A 17,618-nucleotide genomic window follows, 5' to 3' on the forward strand; every position below is an offset into this window, starting at 1 on the left:
CCTTCTACATTTCCAGCATTTACTGGGATAACTTTAAAATAAGTTTACAGGTGGAAAAAAAGTCAACCTTGTAGCCTAACCTGCATTTAAAATCACAACGTGCCATAACTCTAAACTAATCTCACTATTGAGACCGTTTTGCCTCATTAATCTCCAGCTTTTACATAACCTTGTTTGAATATTTGACTTTTTTTTAAATGGTGAGGCTGAGTGTGGAAATGACGGCAACGGAAAAAATCCTTGAACCTTATTCGCTCATTCTAATCTGAAACTCTCACAGCTCCTAAACTGCAAACACTGTCAGAAATCCTCTTAATCCGTTAGATTGCATTGTCTTTTAAGGTCCTGAAATGATATAAGTGTTTAGAGATTATTGATAAAATGTACACCTTTTGCCTGCCATATATGCCTGACACGTCTTTTTACTTTATACATTATGAGGGTTCTTCCATATGGACGAGTAACTTTTTATTGTGAACCCCCCAACACTGTATGTGCTTTTGCCCGTGCCCACTGAGACTGTTGTGAGGTTGGGTTTCCTTCTTCTGTCTGCCTATCTGTTTTCTTCTGTGATAACATTTCCACAGTACTAAACGGAGCTTCAAGTTTCTTCTCGATCGAAACCCAACAAGAATGTGTCACATGTTCTGCCAAGTGATTTGTTAGCTTGTTCATTTCAAACACTATTTTATATACTTCCATATGTGGAAGGGCCAAACCCCCACCATCTCTACAGGCAAAGAGTTTCTTCAGACCAATTCTGGGCGTTTCACTGTTTCATTACAAGTCTGTAATCAATGGTTTGAAGATCCAGAGATGATTACTGGTTTTATCGTAGAAATGTAATTAAATTGTGGAGCAACAATCATTTTAATGATATTAATCATTTTAATGATATTATTTTTTCCCCATAAAGTGAGATTTATTCATTTCCATTGGTCTTGGTTTTATAAATAAATTAGGTTATTTTTTCTAAATCTAAGTATAAGATAATCCCAAGTTATTTAATTCCGGGTGGAATAAGAAGAAAGACACACTACAGAACTTTAGCCATTTTCCCAGTGCACCCCCCCCCCCCCCCCCCCCCCTTCTGGCTAGTGTGGCATCCATCTTGCGTCGTACCTGACCTGTGAGCTCTCTCCAGCCAGTAAAAAATAACCTTTTGAATATTTTTGCTGAATCAGCTATGGTGTACGTTCGAAGTGTGTTTCTATCTGTTTTCTAGCGTGTAAAACAAAATGCCGCTGCAATGTCACGCAGCGTTCTGGATGAAAAAGTTGTATAGTGTCGGTTTCTCACCCTCCGAACGCTGCTGGGCAGCAGCGGCTTCAGAAATGGACACAATAGATGTCACTCTGTCATCAAACACGTCCGTATCGCAGAGTTTTAAGGTTAGAAAGTTACGTAATGCATCTTTAAACTGGAATGGGGTGAGTACTGAAAAGTTGCAGTCTCTCGAAAAGGAGTTAATTGTAGATAAAGCATTGGGAATGGACACCATGGGATCTTCGACTAGCAGTAAAATTTCATTTGAAATTTCAGAAGCATTTTGTGTTCCTCCTTCCCTTTTGCCGTTCCTCCTTTTGTGTTTCTCCTTCTCCTTCCCTCTTTAATACCAGATCCTGACCTAATTGCAACAGCCAGGGGCTCAAGGTAGAAGACAAGGTCTCTTGTTTGGTCCTGTGCGTTTGGCCAAAGAAGGGAAAAGTCATTCATCAATGTTGTTGTTCTGGAAGTGAATAAATCAGCCTATCCATTTGATTAAAGCTTTCCCCGAACCCAAATGTAGCAAGTGTATGCAGCAAAAAGCCCCATTTCCTCCAATCAAAAACCTTATGGGCATGTTGTGAGACAGCAGCTTTTGGCTCGGTTAAGCCGTCTGAGGTGTAACAAGCGTCTGACATTATCTGAAGATGATCTTCCTTGTATGAATCCCACCTGATCAGAGTGTATTGTCTGCAGCAGAATACTCTCCCGCCACAGAGCGAGAACCTCTGACAGGATTTTGTAATTCCCGTTAATCCGACTGATGGGTCTGAAATTTCCTGGATCAGTGGGATCTTTATCTTTTTATAACAAATAAGGAAATAAGCGCTTGATTAAATGTTTCTGGTAATTCTCCCGATAAGAACAATTAATCAAACACTATACTTCTTATTATATTCTGAGTAAAAGTTATCTACCATCTAGCGTTTCTTGGTGTGCGTATTTGGGATGACCTGGCCTGGAACTCAGCAGCCGCTGTGAAGAAGACACAGCAGAGACTGCAATTCTTATTGAGGATCGTCGGAAGCAACAACCTGCTGCAAAGATTAGTGATGGCCTTTTATTGCTGCTTCACAAGGAGCATTCTCACTTACGGCCCAGAAAAATGCCTGGTTATCCGGTAACTTCGATAAAATATATGGCTCTCGCTGTCTCAGTGAGGCACAAAAGCTAATCAGAGACAACCTCCCACCATGGACATCGCCTGAATGAACTGTTCCTGCCAAAGCACCGAAAACTTAATGCAAACAGACTCGGGAGCAATTTCTTTCCACTAAACTTGAGTTTTTAATAGATGTCACTGAATGGTGAGATGTTTTACATAAATGCTTTCATTTATTTTTATCGTATTTTATTTTTGTTATCACTTATGCACTTTACCTCGATAAGACCCAATCCATGAAAAAACATTAAGATAAGTCAAATTATTTAAAATATATTTGTCCTTTATCAAAATTTAAAATACAACAATACCACATTTATAGGGATATTTACTAATTATTACCATGGGATTGTTCAGAATTTTTACAGTGTAATCTTTTGCTTCTGGTATCCATTAAAAAAGACTAAAATGAGATTGGGTTCCACAAGAATTTAAGCAAAGTTTGTCCCTTATAGTGAAGCAAAATGTCTCTGAAACTCTACGTATCATAAAACTCTCGCTGTACTGTTATGGTTAAAGACGCACTTTCACTTTGTTGTTCTCAGATTCAGACCTGACCAGTGGGCTTTCCAGCCCACATTGATGAAATCTCCTCTACTGTTATGAGCTGTATATAAAGTCCTTCTGATCTCCTGAAATGTTTACAATCTGATTTTTAGTTTAATAGGTCAGGTTTACCTTCATGACAACTGTGGGGGAAGTGAATTTTTTTCTATTTTGCCCATTTAAAAGTAATTTAATCTCAATGTTTGGCATATTTAGGGGCGTGTCCTTTTGATTGACAGGTACCCGATCTCCCGCTTCAAGTCAGAAGAACCGAAAACAACCGTGGTTTTTAGCCGGTAAACGTTACCTCCGTTAGCTGGTTAGCTCCTGTTATCTCCTGTTATCTCTGAGTTAGCTCCTTCCTACAGGCAGCTCGGGGTTCAATTGATGTCAATCATCTATCATGACGCTCACAGCCCCCTTCTCAGTTTTCCTTCTTTGCCCATATTTGTATTTTCCGGACGAGACGACACGCATGCCCCTGCCAAGATGGCGATGGTAGGAACCGCCCACCGAGCTTCAGTTCAGCTCTTCAGAAACCTATGGGTGACGTCACGGAGGCTCCCCCCATCTTTTTTTACAGTCTATGGTCACCACGTCTACTTCAAAACGTTCAAGGTGGTGCACGGACGTAGCGGGAGTTTGTTTCTTTAACAATTTCTAAGAATAGGTTCAAAACGCAACACCAAGTTGCCAATAACACCATGTAGCCTCAGGTTTTTACAAGTCATTTCTGTCTTCTGTACTGCCGCTTTACTGACGTCACGTCCATTTTTCTTATTGCTTTACTTCATGCTTGTTTGTCCCGCCTTAGAAATCCGTTGATGTGAGTGCGTCCCCAGACTCTACGCTTGTGCAGCCAGAGAGTCTTTCATGCCAGACTTTGTTAATGTGACCTAAACTGCAAAATCTGAAGCCCTTAAAACCAGACAAACTCGTTTAGATGATCAAGTCACTACTGCATGTATACTGGAAATGATTATTTAACCACTGAATAGTTTATGATTATTTGTCGGCTGCACGGTGGTGTAGCGGTTAGCACTGTGGCCTCACAGCAAGAAGGTCGCTGGTTTGATCCTCGGCTGGGGGGAAGTTTGAACAGTTGTCTGTGTGTAGTTTGCATGTTCTCCCCATGGATGTGTAGGTTCTCTTCAGGCACTCCGGCTTCCTCCCTCCATCCAAAGACATGCTAAAGGTTCCCTAGGAGTGAGTGTGAGCATGAGTGGTTGTTTGTCTGGTGCTGGCCCTGCAATGGACTGGTAACCTGTCTAGGATGTACCCCGCCTCTCGCCCAATGATTGCTGGGATAGGCTCCAGCTTCCCTCCAACCCTTAACTGGACAAGTGGTTAAGAAAATTATGGCTATTTGTCAGCTTACTAATCAGATGAATATCTCAGATTTTATTTACTGGTTTGGTTTCACTGGTTTTGTTGGTTTATGAAGCAGAATCACTCTGAAACGTCACTTTGTCGGGTCGTAGTTCAGCTTTTACATGACAGAAAGACGTGTGGGACAATAAACGGGAGAACAGAGAGCAGACAGGAAGGGCAGCCTGAGGCTGAGACCTCTTCAGCAGTTATCAGCTCAGAGCCTTATTGCCTGAGCATGCAGTTATTGTAGTAACCATGGTAACACACCAAAGGCATGCCTACTATCTGCATTAGCATAGCAAAATATTCATCAATTACCCCCCCCCCCCCCCCCACGCTACGACAAAGCTCCCAGTAGGAGGTAGGGCCAACTGAGAACTCTGAGACGTCATCCTCATCATCATCATCATCTTCATCACAGCTGTTTACATTCAAGCTGCAGATCCTCACATCAAAGAAACTATGTCTTCCTGCATTGTTTCCCCACGGCTCTGCTCTTTCTCCCTCCTGAGCTTCCTCAACTCCACATTCGTAGTGATTAGCATGCAAAGCATTGCTTGAACAACCTGAAGCCTCAAACGTGGTTAAAATCTTCATGTTCACTTTTAGTTTAGCCCCCTATGATCTGACTGAACACGCGGGAAGAGTCCGGAGCGCTCAACCAGGACTGCTTTAAAATCCATAGATCTTTTTTTCAATTCCTACAAACAGCATCTCAGCCACTGCAGCTATAACAAACACTTGATTCATAAGCCAGCCAGAGAAAATATGGCCTGGTATGTGGCTTTAATCAAAAGCTGACTGGCTCCCCAGCACGTCTTGTTTGTCCAAAAGGGGATTAAATAGCCAAAGTTTTGTTCATTTCCTCGCTAAAGTAGCTTGAAGTTATGAACTGGGATGTGTGATTGATGCAGTGGGAGGTTTCATCTTCTGTTTATAGCGATGTCGCTTTGTGCATTTCATGTTATTTTCATTAGTTATAATATAAGTAGTGATTGAGGAGCTTTAGACACCCTGCCACCATCACTTCCATCACCGCCCCCTCACCCTCTAATCTCTCCCACAAAGTGCTCTGTGAGCTGTTCAAGTGTTCTCAAATTCTCATGAGCTTCCTGTTTCAAAGCCTCTTCCATCAGCCTTGAAAAACTGGAGCTCTGTTCCCAGTTAGGTAGGTTCTGGTACCAGTGGGGGTTGGGTTTTTAACCCTCTTTAATATCTTCAACAGAAATAGGTCTTCCTCTTGGCCAGCCCGGGGGAAAAGGATGTGGATTTGCTCAGCTGACTCTGGCTGGAGGACAAATGTGACCAGAAATAGAGAGACTGCCCATCGTTATGTCACTCATCCACTGTCACAAAGTATGCTGGTCCCAGTATGAAAATTATTATTGTTCATATATATATATATATATATATTTATATATATGTATATATGTATATATATATATATATATATATATATATATATATATATATATATATATATATATATATGACTCTGCCTGTCCTCGCCACAACAGCTCCACACGCTGGACGTGACGGCTGTCTCTGAGCTGGGAAACACCAGCTTGTCTTGTTCAACGTCCACATTTTCCAGCACGTCAGGGTTCAGTAGTTTGATGAGAAAAGGAGTCTGTGTGGATGTGTAGTGTAAGCTTTTGCTGACATGGTGGAAACGTAGCGTAGAGCTGGATGAAATGCAGAGGTTCTTCTGGCTTGCAGCCTGGTTGGCAAAGGACAGCACCTCTCTGCAGAGTATTCACTGAGGTATGAATTCTGCTGCACAAAGATCACAACAAATGGTTTTCATTACCAGCTTTTATGATCATAGAATTGAACTGGAGACTATCTTCTCTCATGTGAAGGATTTTAGGAAGATTGTAGCCCTGGAATGAAAATCCTCTGAAGTGGTTCATGTGACCAAAGCTGCATCTTAGTCCTTATTTTTTATTAATCTAGTGATGATTTAGTTACAGCAGAGGCAGGTGGATTGAGAAGTAGCAGGGAAAACAGAACCTAGTGGGGATAAAGTGTGTTGGTTGGGATGAAGTACACCTTTGGCCTTGTAGACAGAAATATACAGACAGATGGAGGCAGACAGGTGGAGGTGGAAACCAAACTGCAGAAATGTTTTATTTCTTCTTTTTTCTTCTTGGTCAGTGGTTTACCCTTTTGGATATTTCCCCCCAGAAGGGGCAGTTGTTGGGACACCTTCAACCTTTTTGAAGGTGGATGAGCTCATATTGTTGCTACACGCAGCTTCTTTTCCTCAGTTTTCAGCTGTTATCCAGACAGTGTCTCCATTCAGCAGCCAGAAACATCTGCAGTCCTTAACACTGACACAAACCCTGCTGAAAACAGAGAAAACTCCCCTTTAACATAAAGCTACCATTTTCATAATCGATCAGCCGCTTTGTTAAAAAATAAAAAGAAATTATTCTTCCATGTTAAAGTTTTGAAGTTATCAAGTTGTATTTCTTTGTCCTGATAGTTTAATATTTTCTCCAGTAGTTTTCTTAATACAAAAATGTAAAACATAAAAGTACTTACAGCTTTTTATTTCAGAAACACTTTTGATAAAGAAAATTATTTTTCATTTCATCACTAAGCAAATCCATTATATTTAGAAAATGGAGACGAATTTAAAAGATTTGATCAGCAACACATTTAGAAAAAGTTGCAAGGCAAAAAATGAAAGTGTATTGACCAATGAGACAACAAAGTCACTCAAACCTGGAAGACCCAGTTAAAACACCTGCAAAAAAAAAAACAAGCCTATAAATTTGAAGTGTTTCTGGAAAACCTAAAAACTGTTCACAAAACCATAAAACATAATTAAACATTAACTATTTGAGAAGTTAAAATTTCAGATTTATGATAAATGTAGTTTATCGAATGTTCTAAATGTTTGTGTGTATGTTGCTCCAGGCCTGGAGGAAAAACAAAAAAATGTGGCTCCAGATCATTCATTCATGATCTATACCACCTAGTCTAGTTCAGTGTCACGTGAAAGGTGGATCATCGGGTGAGAGGACAGGTTGCCAGTCCATCACAGGGCCAACACAGAGAGACAAACAACCATTCACACTCACACTCACTCCTAGGGACACCCTAGAATAACCAGTTAACCTAACAAGCATGTCTTTGGACGGTGGGAGGAAGCCGGAGCACCCGGAGAGAACCCATACATACAGACAGACCCTGCAGCTCCACACAGAAAGGCCACTGTTCAAACTTTCCCCCAGCTGAGGCTCGAACCAGTGACCTTGTTGTGAGGCCACATTACTAACCACTACACCACTGTGCAGCCTGCTCCAGATCATAAAGAGTTAAGTAGGGATCGGTGAGGGTGCCATGGTTTGGTATAAAAGGACTGTCCTCCAAAGGTTTAGTCTGAATGAGTGAGGATGGAGAGTAGCCATGCCACTATGAGGAAAAGGAGAACTTTAGGAAACCGTTCCACACAGAAACTGTCACCTGAATCTGAATTATATGTCACAAAGATTCAGATTCCAACAAACACAGACCGCTAAGCTGAAACTGAAGTCGGGGATTCAGCGGGGATAGACAGAGATTTCTCAGGAAAACTGAAAGTACTCAAACATTAAAGTAATTTAAAGGAAAGTGTCTGTAACAGTATTATAAGCATATTACTTTAAAAAAAAAGTGTTAATAGAAAATGTAGGATATAAAGAAATGAAGGTTGTTTCTGAAGATGCAGGAAATCCTTGTGTTTGGCAAATAAAGTTAAGTTTGAAGTTTTTACTAGAGTAAACTCAACTTTTTTGTCATGGAGTTTGTAAAAATGTTTTCAACCACACGTTTGGTGAAGAGGAAAACTGGAAGTTAAACTGAATCAGTTTACTTAACCATCAAAATCAGATAACAGAGTAATCAGATTACAGGTATCAAATCTGACTACATCCAAGTCTGAAATGTGATATTCTAAATGTGATATTGTAAAAGTTTTGGTCTACATTTTCAGATTTATCTAGGAGTATGTAAGTAATGATCTAACTTCCTGCTATTTTCAGAACATCCAGTTTTGTTGAACATGCGGTGACTGCGGCTTAGCATTAGCAGCAAGTGGTGGGAGCCAATAAGCCACAATGCTTTATTTGCTAGTTCACATTTAGCAGCTTATTAGTTGCTAAATGTGAATGTTTTACATGTGATGTAACATAAACATGTGTTTTACTGTTTACACTCTTGACTTCATGCTGCTGCACACCATCCTGTTTTTCTTGCGTTTCACTCATGTTGTCATGGTGTTGCTTTCGTCTTTTTAATGAAAGTTGTTAACAAATGGAAGCAACACGCATTTTTCCACGAGCAGATGTAAAAAATAAATCCAATACATGTACATGTACATGCAGAGTATTTAGGAAGAAATATTGGAATCAGATTTCTCATAATCAGATTACTGACATGAATCTGTTTACATGACCAATAAAACATGAAATCTGGGAGTAACAGGATTTCTCTAATAGTCAGATCTAATCCGTTTTCATGCAATGTGATATTCAGAAAACCCTGGTCAACGTTTTCCCGTCTTTAGTAGATTTTTCGTCAGAGGAAGATCAGATTACTCCATCTACCACTTGAAGGATCTGGTCTAGAGATCAGGTAATGACATGATATTTGGCATCTCCATGGGTACGAGATGCTTTTCAGGAACAGTTTTTTTTTTTTTTTACTTTATTGCTTAAACACCTTCACACAGTGACTGCAGACAGTTAACCGAATGATCTAACACAAAAATAAAACATTTTTTTCCACCCGTGGAACGGACAGGACTGACCATCATTTTAACCAGCCCATTCTAAACGATTGGATGTGTCAGTCAAACATAGCCAGTTGTCCCTCCCCCCACAACCCCTCAGGAACAAGCATTGCATGTTTCGATGCTTTGGGTAAAGTTTTTTGGACTCTTGAATTGTGATTTCCTAAATGAAGCTAGCTTAAACTGTTTTTCCAGGATCTCCTGCTCTGCCTTTTAATGGGCTCAGTAATTATTAGGATAATTAAAGCTCCTGCAAATCCAATTTTTCCTGCAGCTTTACTTGTATAATGGGCCGAGCAGTGAAGCACAGTCAGGCACAGGTTTAAAGTTAAAAAAATAGGGTTTTTTATTTTGACCCCCAAAAAAAGAAAAAGTTGTTTTAACATAAATGAATAAATCAGGCATATAAAAGAGGCCAACTTAATAAAACTATAATCAAAGAATTTGTAACAGAAGTAACTCAAACAAAATGAAACAAACTGACCTAACAAATGACACACAAGGTAAACTTAAATAGTGGCTGATCAGCCCAAACGAAATAGACAAAGGGGATGACACACAAAAACCTAACTAAATGAACAGAAGAAAACCCTAAATTCCCCCTCCCATTCTGCCACTGGTTCGGTCCAGTTAGTGGCTCCACCCCGTGGCCACCTGCTGGTTCACAGCCAAGGGACTGGAGCCACTGAAACTCAAGGAAAAAACAAATGAAAACCATACCATCACAACAAACTAAAATGCGCGCTTTTTCAGAATATTTGTGATGCTACATGAAATGGATGTTTAATATTGGTCTGCAAATTAAATCCTGGTTGAATAAATTAATATGTATGTGATGCATTTTGATATTACCCCTGTGTGGCTGTAGACACAGCCATCACAACTTGATTTGTTTTAAAGTTGACATCTGAAATTTGGAAGTTTTTGGCTAAAAAGATTCCCTGCTTCACGTTGTGCCATCGGGAATTGTATCTGTGTTTGTGACAGAAGCTGTTTTGCATGTTGTTTGAATCAAATTTGAAACCTGTTAGTTTCCAGTTTGCCTAAAGGAAGTTTCCTTCCATTGAGATGCGTTTTATTGGCCCGTGACATTCACACACTTGCTCTCTTTGTTGAGCTTTTCTGGGCTGTCAGTGAAGATCCTGACTCTGGGGGATGTGGACAGTAAAGCGGGGTGACAATAGGCCTTTTATGTGGAGAGATATCCTCACTCCCTTGTGTTAGCTACAGGGGAACATGTGACCAGCCCTCATTCAGGTCATGTCAGCCTGCTCAGCCTTTGACCCTCTTAAAAGTAAAGCAACTCCTTCAATATCCCATTCTTTCCACCCTGAGGTCAGCGTACATTAATTCACATTTTTTTGATGGGCTTTTATTCAGCATTTCCAAGTGACACAAATGGTTAAATTCAGCGCTGCTGTTTGGAGACGTCTCTGCCAGAAACACAAACTGCTGTGTGTGAATAGAAATTGGCCGTTGCAGAACACACTTGAGATTGTTTATGTGGTTATAAATTTACTGAACCGGTCATGTCTTGATGAGCAGAGAAGAACTGGTATCATCATGCAGCTGAGTCGCCAACGTCACCCTCCAAATTTAGACACATTTTCATAAACATTTCCTGAAAATGTTTTTAAAAAAAAAAAAAAAAAAAGTGAATGAATGCCTCCACTCATGTTAGGTAAATCAGGAGTATATAAAAAGCAATCTTTACCAGCAGCTCTGCAGTCAGATGGAAATAGAATGAACTTTTACTTGTGGAGAAGGTGTTTCCAGAAAACATGTTTCATGAACAAACTCAATGGAAAGGAAGTCAAAACATCTTAATGTGTTTATACAAACTTGGAACTGAAGCAAATATTAGAATCTGTAAAACCAGGAGCTTCCCAGTACCCAACATGTCCAACAACCCAGTCAGGAGTTTGCTGTGGTTGCCATGGTAACAGCATGTGTCTCAGTGTCAACATAGAAAAGGTGGGAGAAACTCTCCACATTAAAATAAATTTTAAACATTGAACCAGAAAGTTTCTGAACGCTAACCAAGTACTTTTGGTTCTGGTTAAAGTACTTGTATTCAGAAGATGTTTATGGATCAGCTGGAGCCTCCGAATGTGACAGCGATGGCTCGATGAGAATGGGATCTGTGAGACGGCTGTATGGACTCAGTGTCTGGACGTTGATACTTCAACTTTTCCCTTGTTGCTTTGTGTAAAATATTTTGCTATTACTTTAAAGGCAGGTTTAGAGATCCCGCAAAAACAGTTCAAAAAGTCCAAATCATAAATCCAAACCTCTTTCTTCAGACTTCCTCTGATCGGAGCGATTGGTTGCAGATGAAATGGTTGTTGCGGAGGGAACGGTTTTGGCCACAAGGTGGACACAGATCAGGGGTTTGGTGACTTAGCAGGATCAGCATGTGTCGGCAGTAAGAGGATAAATCCTCGTTTGATTCAAGCTGCTCTGATCCCGGTGATTCCTGATGGGAAGCCCGGCCTGTCGCTTTGCTGGTTTTACTCCTGACAAGGACCGGTGCAGTGCTAAAGATGAAGAGCTGATTTGAGTTGACTTAGTCTTTGGGTTTCCCCTGACTTTCCATGTGGGATTCATGAGATTGATCCTGGAAATCAGAGCATTCCTTCTGATTGAGCTGGAATTCCATGGGAATCTGGGACAGCTCTGGACTTTCCAGACTGCTCTGGTGAGATCTGAATGATAATAGTTGGAAACAACTCATGTGAGATCCCCGAGGCGTCAATTTGACCATGGCAAGTGTGGTGTGGGGGGTTGGAGAAGAACCAGGTCAGGGGTCTGTCTGATCGATTCAGGTCAATCTAAAAAAAAAAAAAAAAGTCAACTTTAAATCAGAATGTGGTTTCCACTCCCATCCTCCGAGTGGGTGTTTGTTTGGATCATGGTGGAGGACCGTTGGGTCCAGCAAGCATCTGCTGTTATTGTACTGGGTTGGTCTTCAGACTGTGTTTAGTGTGTCTGGTATGTCTGGAGTACAGGATAATGATGATGATGATGATGTGGCTTCATTAAAAAGGATAGCAGATGAGTCATGTGAGCTGAGAAGGACCCCCTAAAACTTGAGCTGATTTAAGATTGGATGATTTATTTGATGAATAAATTGGTTTTTTATTCTTATATTAATGTTTTTTTTATCATGAGGCAGAATTTTCTGCTTCCTGTCTGAAATGATATACTCAAAATAAATGAAGTAAATCAATGGCTGTATGTATAAACTCGGGCTTAAAGAAGCTAAGACATGTCTGATCACTACTGAAATGTCAGAATCAAAATACGTGCTAATATGTCAGAGTAAACTCACCTGGAACCCAGTAGAAACTTCAGTCTTCATCCCTTTTCTTGTTCCAGTTTAGGGTCGCGGGGAGCTGGAGTCTATCCCATCAATCATATGGCAAGAGGCAGCTACACCCTGGACAGGTCGCCAGTCCATCACAGGGCCAACACAGGGAGACAACCAACCATTCACACTCACTTCTAGGGACAATGTAGAGTAACCAGTTAACCTAACATGTATGTGTTTGGGTGGTGGGAGGAAGCCGGAGCACCCGGAGAGAACCACGTTACATTCAACGGATCACAGGAGAACAGTCCAAATCATCTAATGAGTAATGTAGTCTGAAGTAAAATAGTGCTGGGAATTGATAAAACAGTCCCAGGAATGAGTAAAGTCATGCCTGATGAGGAACTGTGCTACAGCAGCAGTTTTCCAGACGCGAATATCTCAGGAAGTCATCTGTTGACGATGATGATGCTGGAAACCGCCATCAATGGTCATATAGTCAGGAGAATCCAGGAATAGTCCCCACATTCACCTTAGAAGCACCACAAGGCTCCACAATGAAGTGAAGACTGACATAGTTCATGATAGGAAGAGGATACTTCACTATACAACCTCCTTCATCTCCATGGAAACCAGCAGGACCTTCATCTCCACGATAACCAGTAGGACCACAGGAGATACGTTAGCAGAGTCCTTTTAGAGCTGGAATAAAACTTTTCTCCTCAGAACAGCAAAAGTAAGACATGATTTATGATCTTTGGCTGCCAGAGTTTTTGTCTGACAGTGACGAGACAGACGTCTTTGTAGTCAGCAGAGTCTCTGTTTTCAGATTACACCTGTGTGTACTATAATACTGGAGAAAGCTCAGAAAACTAGAAATAACATCACAGAGCGCCTTTCAGTAGATCTGAAATTTCACCCAAGTTCGAGTTTTAGTGCTCTTAAAGGCTCCAAGGTTTCCTTTCAGGATGCGAAGACATGATTACAGCTCAAGCTGTTTTCCATACATGACATGAAGTTGTTTTAGAGTTTTAGATACTCAACACAAACCAGCCGTTAAAAAAGATGAATTCCTCAGACAGTCTGACTGGATTTTCATCCTGAAATTCTTACTGATTTAAAGCAAATCAAATCTTCTAGAAAAAGCAGATTTTAGATCATTTCCATTGAATGCTTTTTATTTGATCTGATATGTGCAGACCTGTAGAAGATGGAGCTCCTCTTTAGTTTGGTTTTTCTCCAGTTTGACATTTTTCTGAACCTTTCCAGAGATGTCTGGACCACGGCTTCTCAGTCTGGGTTCTTTACAGTCACATCAGTATCTGTGCGGGACATCAGCTTCAATCTGCACATATCAGCTGTTTTTGTCTTTATAGGGAGTAAAAGACGTCTGTCAGATATCAGTTCAGGTTCTGACTAACTTCACATGGTTTTCTGTAGAGGTGGACGTATCGCCACTCTGGAGCTGATGTTTTAAAATCTCCCAATGACAATTGGATTTGATTCTTTTTTTTTAATAAATATCAAGACACCCTGTGTTAATATAAAACATGACATTTGTTTTCACTTCTAAGAGTTTTAAACTATAAAATTCCCAGAACTCCCGAGCGCTCTCTTACAGAGTGTGTAACCCTGTCATGTAGATTCTGATGGTTAGCTTACTTTTTTGGTGATCTACCGAAGTTTTCCACACATTTACATCCCTACAAAGAGGTTTACAGTCCAGCCGCCAAATGCAGTGTTTATTCAGAGACTTTAAATGGTGAAACGACAATCAACACCATTATTTTCACATTATTACCACTTTTTTTCACCTTATTTTCGACCTGGAAATGATGATGAAGCCACTTCCTGTCAAACTTTGCACGAATCAGAGCTTAAATTAACAGTATTGTCCAATCAGAAGCAGCCAAAGACCAACAAGTGAGCAGAAAGTTTGATGTGTGTCTGAAAATAATGATTTTCTATGACTGGAATGAAGCCAAGATGATGACTTGATGCACAGTGGTGCCAAAAACCAGCTGAGTCGGAGTCAGCTTTGTGAAGATAGTGGGTTAATGGTAGTGTGTGTAAATATGTAAATAGTTTGTGTTGTGTGTTTGTTACAATGCCAAGATTTTTTCTCCTGAAAGCCAAAGCCTGAGAGAATGATGTGGACATGAGAAAAGGCTTGATCGCTGCTGATCTGTGTGTTATTTCTACTACATTCTCGAACAAATTTGTTAAATAAAGGTATTAATTTGACAACTGAGGCTGTCCTGGAAACACCATGTCTGGTTGTTGACTGGGATTACAAAGGTTGAGCCGTTTCTATTAAAAAATGCAAAAAAAACCTGGAATTTTAAGGGTTAATACATATTTTTCAGCGTTATGTATCAATATAATTATAATGGAAGAATGCAGACATTTTTCATGTTCATGACTTTTACTTGTAAAAACAAAGATGTGAATGCTTGATGTGTAATGGTGTGATGTCCATTTAGGCGAAAAGTATCTATAGAAACCTAAACTAATGGAATGACATTGACATGATGTGTGTTGGTATCACCCATCTCTAGTTTTCTGTGGTTTGATGAGCTAATAATCAATAATCTGCTGTGTGCTGCAGCTTCTGCTTGTCAGTTCATCGCGATTTGCTGTGACTTTGCTTCTCCTCGCTGCGGATATCCTTCACTCACGCACAACACCTTTAACCAATGTGACAGAGAAAGACAATCCTCTTATCCCAGAGCCTGTTTTCTCCCTGCCGGATATCCTCTCTCTGTCCCGGCTCTTTGTCTGCTTCATGCAGCGGGTCTCCTCTGAAACACAACCCCCTCTCTCCTCCTCTTCATGGCCCACGCCGGCAGCTGCAGGGTTAATGTTTAGCAGCAGCACAGTCAGAGAGGCAGAAGTAGTAGGAGGAGGAAGAGGAAGAGGAGGAGGAGGAGGAGGAGGAGGAGGGGAGCAGCAGAGAGATGGGGGCTGGTCCACAGCTGTTGTAGTAGGCAGGGTCTGTCGGGGTAGGAAGGCTGCCTCAGTCGTCCTGAAACAATGGGAGACATGGCAGTCTCTGCAGACGCCGCACAGGCCAGGCCTGTAGCTGCAGCGTAGAGGAAACCAGCTTCCTCGCCACGCTCGCTGGCTGACGACACTTTAACAGGGGGGGAAATCTCCTCCTCCACAGCCGGAAAGCAGAAATGTAAGGTTGTTTTTTTTCTCTTCTGCCTCCCTGCTGGTGCCTTATGTGCTTCTGCTGGAGGGGATCTGAGATGCCCTGACTGGATGAGGGAGCAGGCAGCAGGATCAAGGTGAGCTGACCCACGGTGTGTTCGTCAGGGAGGTGACTGGGTGTTGTCGGGGCCTGACTGGTCCAAACTGAGCTGATGTTTGACTCCTGTCTGCTGTCCTGACGCGACGAGACGCCTCGGCTCTGCAGAGGCTTCGCTGAGCGCTGTCACCACTCTCAGGCATGTTGGACTGTTTTGGCTGCAGCTAACAAAGTGTCATAAATCTCCTAGCTGGGCGGCGGTGTGTGTTCAGTGTGTGTGTTATCACAGATGAAGGCCTGTGGTGTGTTTTCTGCCTCTGCCGGTGGGTGTGGAGGCAGCCAGGCACACATTTCAGAAGGGTCCCTGTTTTCTTTGATTGCTTTCAGACATATGTGGCTCACATCCAGATTTTCAGGCTCTTTTGAGAAAGGAGCTCCCCTCCTCCTCTTCCTCCTCTTCCTCCTCCTTCTCCTTCATCCCCCTTCCCCCACGTCCTCTCCACCGCCTCCGCTCCTCATCCTAAATATTGCCTGTGTACGATAGGTCTGGGCTCATGCAGGCAAACATCAGACAGGAAGCAGCAGCCGGCCTGATTCTGCCTCACCCACGTCTCTCCTCCTCTTTCATATTCATCCACATGTGAATTCCTGACAGGAACTGCTGTATCTGCGGGAAACAACCTAAACACGACCTACATTTCCTCTTTAATTCCGCCGGATTTTGTCGTGCTGCTCACATCTTCCGCCTTCACAGCGGCAACCTCAGCCTGCACCTTTCCAGATTGGCAGATGGAGACGGTGGCGTCGGATGTATCCTCAGACGGCCTTGCTGTGCCAAATCCCCGACAGTGAGACTGACATGATTTAAGAAGCTTTCGTGCTTTTATTCTCCGCGCTGCAGCCGAGTTGCCTTTGATTTAGATGTTTTCTTTGTGCCGCTTCAGTCTCTGATTCTGCTTATCGCCACTTGCAGCGTTTTACGAAACGGAGTATGATGTACTTCCTGTTTCACCATTTTTCATCTGTGAAGCATGAAAGGGAAAGTTTCTTATGATGGCTGAGGTTCTGACCTGCTCTCTGTGGAAGCGCGCTTCCTGACATGGAATCACAGATCACGGCTCTGGTTTCCTGGGACCAGCCACACCAGGTGATCTATTAAAACCCAGATTGAGTGGGCAGATGCTCAACACCTCTAATCTCATTTCAGTTGGACGGGATCTGAAAGGATCAGGCCCGGGTACCCTGCAGAGCTGCTCGCTGAAACAAAGTGTTAACCCTGCAGCAGACACTGGACCTGGTTTCTGTCAGATCCTGATCCTGCAGAGGGAGGGCAGCTAATCGAGTTGCATGATGGAGAAATCCCACATCAGACTGAGAGGAACGCTGTTCCTGCTGAATAATTCATCACCTTTTCTTTCATTACACTTCGCAATGACTCAGAGATGAAAGGGAAGACGAGAGGAGAGTGGGAATGCTGGTTTCTGTCCAGCCCTGGTGTCTCCAGGGGGGAATGATCCTCTTCCCGTCCCTTCAGTTTCCGTTTCACGTGGTGCAGAGCCTTGGTTTGGATCTCCACGGACCGTCACGAAGGTGACATTGGCCTCGGATGACCTACAAGCTCTCGTTTGTGTTTTTATTATGGCTGAACAGGAAGCTTCTCGTCTGGCAGCAGATTTATTAAAAAGCTGTGTTGGTGTTTGTCTCCGTCAGCTCCGTGGTGGCGTTGCTGGGGGACAGAGGTGCCTGACGGAGATCCTGTTCAAGAGTCACAACGAGAGCTCAACCACAGGTAGGTGAGCTCTCCGGTGGAGGAATTTCTGTGGTCTCACTTCCCTCTGTGTGTGTGCTTTCCCGTCATCAGGAAAAAAACTAAATCTTCCTCTGTGTTGGTGGTGAACGCCACATTAAACACATCTGTGATTTTATATCAATC

The 17,618-nt window shown here is 42.1% G+C and overlaps 1 protein-coding gene across 1 annotated transcript in view; it reads left to right on the top strand.

Moving 5' to 3' along the window:
* Nucleotides 1–17,618, top strand: part of nckap5l (NCK-associated protein 5-like) — a gene marked incomplete at its 3' end in the record, with an annotated part of 54,176 nt that overhangs the window by 7,664 nt on the left and 28,894 nt on the right. Inside the window, exon 2 of the mRNA XM_079239170.1 lies at nt 17,396–17,474. The remainder of the gene's footprint in view (nt 1–17,395; nt 17,475–17,618) is intronic.

Source organism: Telmatherina bonti, assembly GCF_933228915.1.
Source record: "Telmatherina bonti genome assembly, chromosome: 4".
NCBI lineage: Eukaryota > Metazoa > Chordata > Actinopteri > Atheriniformes > Telmatherinidae > Telmatherina > Telmatherina bonti.